This window comes from Colossoma macropomum, unplaced genomic scaffold, assembly GCF_904425465.1.
Source record: "Colossoma macropomum unplaced genomic scaffold, Colossoma_macropomum, whole genome shotgun sequence".
NCBI lineage: Eukaryota > Metazoa > Chordata > Actinopteri > Characiformes > Serrasalmidae > Colossoma > Colossoma macropomum.
The window spans coordinates 40,982,637-40,988,636 of NW_023494789.1; positions in this window are offsets into that span (position 1 = coordinate 40,982,637).

Here is a 6,000-nt window from a genome sequence, read left to right on the forward strand (position 1 = left end):
ACACAGCTTGATTTTCTCCTCTCTCTCAAAGATGAAAGCTTTAAGTGCTGTTTATCTGATGGGGGCAGTTTTGGTGTCTACCATGTTGTTAGAAAGTCTCGTTTTCATTAGTCTTTCATATAATTTGAAGAATGAATCATTTTTAGATTTTAGTGATAGAAATACTGAATATATGATGTTGCAGGTTGGGAAGGATCCGTTAGAAAATGGCCATCAAAGATGAACTGCATTGTGAATAAGAGTGGACATCAGCTCTGCCTGTGTGGTGCTGATGGGAGATGACTGGTGAGGTATGTTGTTCTGAAATTGGATCTTGCTCTGAGTCATGAGCGTAGGAGCCCAATTAAGATTTTTGGGGGTCTGGCTGCTGTGGGACCTCCTGCACCATGTCCCCCACCCCCCTTTTATCACAAAGAACGTCAAAAATCCACAGTTAAAGACGGAAATGAAGGACGTAACTCTATTCAAGACTTGCAGGAGATTTTGAGGAGCTTTATATCAAAGGGATTCAGACTGTAATGTTCTCAGTGTCCTGAGTCTTCTTTAATCCACTCACTCTTACAGTTCATTGTTCAGGAATACTGTAATGTGATACGCCTGTCTCCTCTTCTCCTTCCCTAACTGAGAAACAGCAGACTGTTCAATGACTCGTCTGTCACTTCTGCTACGCACAGCACAGCAGTGATTTATAAACCAATACAGTTTCAGTTTTGGTACAAAGCACAGATACAGTTGTGCAGTGAGGGGAAATACATTTACAGATGTTTGTTTTTGTTTTTTTAACATACATCTATCCGTTTGTCCATCTGTCCATCAATCCACCCATCCGTCCATCTATCTATCTATCTATCTATCTATCTATCTATCTATCTATCTATCTGTTTGTCCATCCGGCCATGCATCCATCCATCCATCAATCCATCCGTTGATCCATCCATCTGCCTGTCTGTCTGTCTATCTATCTATCTATCTATCTATCTATGGACGGACGGGCCGCCCGCCCCTCCGCCCACCCATCCGTCCATCTGTCCGTTCATCTATCTATCTATCTATCTATCTATCTATCTATCTATCTATCTATCTATCTATCTATTTGTCTATCCATCCATCCATCCATTGATCCATCCATCTATCTGTCTATCAGGGCAATGTACATTAATTAACATAAGTGTTAGCCTGCTGGCTAATTGTCAGCTGTTCTTCCTGAGAGCTGATGTTATAAACCACTGAACACTACCTTGTTGGTCTCTGTTCACTGAATTATTTAAAAACTACATGCACACTTAAAAAATCAAATATATTCACAAGTACAAACAATATCTTGATTATGTTTTGAATATGTACTGATTCGTCTTTGTCTCCAGCCAGAGAAAATGGCTTTGTGTGTCCCAGATTGAATTAATGTCTGCCAAACCGTTCTCCTCTGCTTGACGTCCTAGCCCTGATTTGGAGATATTTTGTTTGGATCTGTTCCTGTGAAGCCAGTGGGAAGAAACAACAGTGTCAGTGGAGCTAGCAAACACGTCACCATAGTAAAGCATATAAAAAAAAAAAGAGTTCTCAATTATGATGATCCTGTGATTTAAATAACTCCGCAGCAGCAGCCTACTGATTTATTTATTCAGAAAAGAAAATTCATATCATATTCTTTCTTATGGACACGGTTGGGAGTGGCGTCTTACGAGACCACAGAGTCTTGATGATATAAATATAGGATCCTAGACGAGTTAAATTTGTAGTGCTCTGACTCGGTTTGCAGCTCCAGTAATAGCCTATCTGTTTCCTGAAATATTTATAAAAATAAAAGATAAAACAAATTTTGCTGTGAAAAATGTTTATTGTATTTGCTTAGACTCCATAGAGTAGTGAAAAAAATAGGTTATTTAATGTTGTTTTACAATTTTGGAACTTGAAACAATGTAAATACAGTATTAGCACATATTTGATTATATCTGAATCTGAATATCACAATTTCAAACATAATAGCTTTACTTTTACATTTTATCCCTCAGTGTATAGATGATTTTTTTTTTTTTTAAATATTGTACTCAGAGACCTTATCTGCTTTAGCCTACTCATTAGTTTCTCACGTTTGATGGCGTAGGAGGTTTAGGAAAGCGCCTAACTATCTGTTATTTGTTGAAGAAGGCCAGCAGTCTGGCAGTGGAAGGACTTTTACTGACAGTAAAAAGGACCCAGTAAAACTGGAACCAGTAAAAAAGTCTCTATAATCTGTGAAATTCAATATTGAGTCCAATTTTCCATCTGCTCTGAATATTAAAGGTACACTATCTGTCACAAAGCATCCAGGCACCCCTTTCAATAAGTGAATTTAGCTACTTCAAGGTGCAACCATTGCTGACACAGGTGTTCAGTTGCACACTCAGTATATATAATCCCCATAGAAAAGCACTGACCAACAGACTGAGACTCTGGAGCAGATGCACATGAGCCTAAGATCACCATGCTCAATGCTAATGGTCAGCTAGAGGGATACTAAGCCCCCAGCATTGGGCTGTGGAGCAGTGGAACTGTGTTCTCTGGAGTGATGGAGCTCCATCCAATACCTTTGGGATGAGCTGGAGTTCCAGAACTAATCATCCAACATCAGTACCTGACCTCACTAATGCTCTTGTGGCTGAATGCCATCAAATCCTCACAGTGTTCCAACATCTAGTGCAAAGCCTACCCAAATGAGTAATGGCTTTTACTGCAGCAAAGAAGGACAAAGTCCCCATTAATACATTTCATTTCAGAAGAAACACTGGACGAACAGGTGAATATGAACTTTTGGACATATAGTATGTTGTTCTGCAGTAAAAAGTGTGCAGGGTGTTGCTAATGAACACAAAAAAGACAGATACACAAATAGTAGCATACAGTACACTCTTAAAATGAGAATGTAAAAAAAACACTTTTGGTTCCCTAAAAAACTTTTTTTAGATTTTAAAGAACCTCCACATTATTTAAAGAACCCTTTAGTTGGTAAATTACCATGTACATAGGGGGCATAGCTACAGGGGGGGCCTGAGGCGGCCTGGGATGGCGGTCCCCCACCAGATTTATGACTGCTCCAAAAAAAAAAGGTCAATGAAAATTCCTGTTGAGCTCTTAATACAGGATAAACCTTAAAGCACTGAGTTCTTGCATCCCTCTGCCTTTTAAATAAACAAAAGAAACCACCAAAGCTCTTCTTTGGTCATTATTGATAGTGGCTATTATCACCATGACAATGTTTACATGTCTGCACTCCACCTTTGGTTACTTACTGCTGCTTACCCTTCACCCACCATGTTTTGCTGTCATCAGTTAGCAGCTAGGCAGTTAAATGTCAGCAACAATGTGCTGTTTAAAATTTCATTATTTTTTTTCTCTGGTTATGGAAGCTACAATGAAGTTGGCTAATTGACTTCCATGAAATGTAATGCTTCTTATCTGGCACCCCCAAGCTGTAAACCCCTGTTTTACCTTTAAAAGCTTCCTTAAACTCACAAACCGGCTTCTTTAAGGAAAGAAACCTTCATATATATATATATATATATATATATATATATATATATACAGTTCTGTTCAAAGTTTCAAGCATCAAAGCAGATAAAACCATATGCTTTTGCTTCTAAAACATTAGGACAAATGCAATCAAACATTAATAAAGTAAAATGTAGTTGATATCTTGTGAGCTAGCTAGAGGAGCACAGGTTTGGTTCCAGATTTCTCCTCAATGCCTCTAGACGTTGCATTCATTTGATAATTCCATCACCAGCAAACCTTCATCTTCATCTTCTTAACTTGCTTTATCCAGCTAGGGTCATGGTTGCAGTAGGGAAAGCAGGGAAGCCCAGACGACCCTGTTCCCCCATAACCTCCTCCAGCTCATTCTGGGGGATCCTAAACTGCTCTCAGGACAACCTGGAGATAGAGTCCTTCCAGCAGGTCCTGGGACGACCCCGGAGTCTCGTCCCTGTAGGCCGTGCCTGGTGAAACCCACACCAGGAGGCGTCCAGGGGGCATCCTGTTCAGATACCTAAACCACCTCAACTGGATCCTTCTCAATGTGGAGGAGTAGCGGCTCTACTTTGAGCTCCTCTCAGATGACCGAGCTGCTCACCCTATCAAGTAGAGTGTAGCCCGCCACCCTGTGAAGAAAGCTCATTTCCACTGCTTGTATTCACAATCTCTTTCTTTCGGTCATTACCCACAGCTCATGACCACAAGTGAGGGTGGGGATGTAGACTGACCAGTAAACAGAGAGCTTTGCGTTATGGCTCAGCTCCCTCTTCACCACTACAGTCTGGTACAGTGACTGTATTACTGCTGCCGCCTGTCCCAGCCTGCGGCCGATCTCACGATCCCTCTTCCATTCACTTGTGAACGAGACCCGAGATATTTCCTCGAGGAGAGGTTTGGAAAGATTTATAAAAATGTATTTTATACATTTATAAAAGCAGCTTGTATTCATGCTATTTGCATTTATTCTAATATCAGTGTTTTTCTAAGAAAACAAACAACTGCCCAGACTGAAAGCTTTTTATATATATGCATGTAAATGCATAATTGCCTTTATACATCATACATCCTGACTGCTGTGGTCTATTAAACAAACCTCCTTTCAAAGGAGACCATCTCACAGTAATATGCAATGGAAGCTATGGAGATACATACTCTAGATAGCTTTCAGGAATATTTATAACCGTGAGCCTGTAGAACTGATGATATAGAGTGTATATAGTCTTAGTATGTATGTGTGTGTGTGTGTGTGTGTGTGTGTGTGTGAGTCAGCGAGTCGCTACAGTCTGTGGGGGGTTCGGCCACCTGTGCAGTATAGGAACAACGTGGGTGGACTTTGATGATGCGTACCGAACTTGTTTCACTAGTGACACCATCCTCACAGACGGCCGTGTGTGGGTCTTCATATGTGTGTGTGAATGTGTGTGTGTGTGTGCGAGAGAGTGAGAATTAGTGTGTGAGGGAGAGAGAAAGAGGGAGTGAGAGAGAAGGAGAGAATGAGAGAGAATCAGACGCAGAGGAAGAGGTGTACTGTGTACAAAATACTGCACTGTTAAACCGTCTTTCAAATTAATAGTGCACAAATTTAACATCATGATACTTCATTGTTTTGTGATACATAATGTGTGTCATACACTGCAAAAAATAATATCTTGGCAAGTTAAATTATCTTAAATCTATCTACATATCAACTATTTCTCATTTTGAAACAGTTGTAGAAATATAATGAGATTATTTCACTTCTTTCTAGATGTTTTTACTTGTTTTTAGTTATTTTATTGAGTGAAATGATCTCACTACATTGCTAGATTTTTTTGCTCATTTAAAAAATATTCTTGAAACAAGCAAAATAATCTGTCAATATGGTGAGGTCATTTCGCTTAATAAAACTACTAAAAATGTGAAAAAACATATATAAATAAGTGAAATAATCGAACCCAGGCCCTTGTTGCTGTGAGGCGACAGCGCTACCCACTGCGCCACCGTGCTGCCCGTATAATAAAAATAATTATAATTTTTTCAATGTTTACACAAATGCAGTAGTTGAAGGGCCCACATCACATTAATGAAATAAAAGACTTTGATGAACTCTGTTAAAGTTAAAGCCCATTTTAAATTCACTGTTTTTGTGATGTCGCGAGAAGACCAACTCATTTACATACAATAGTGTGCAAATATTTTAGGCACCTAAGCAAACTACCTAAAACCACTTATCTGGGCTGTAACTGTGTTTGTGCTCATAAAACCACCATATTTCACAAGAAAAATTGCAAATGTGTTTGGAAATGTACAACTGTATCTCTCATTTACAGCCTTTTGGGGAAACCACTTTCAGTTATTGATGCACTGAAATGAAAACTCTTGGCCAAAACAGACTGGTTGAAAATCATATCCGAAAAAAGCTGATAATAAATAAAAACAATTTACATAGAATAAAAGTACTAAAAGCATTACAGTATATACAGTCATATGCCACCCCTGGGTCAAATGACA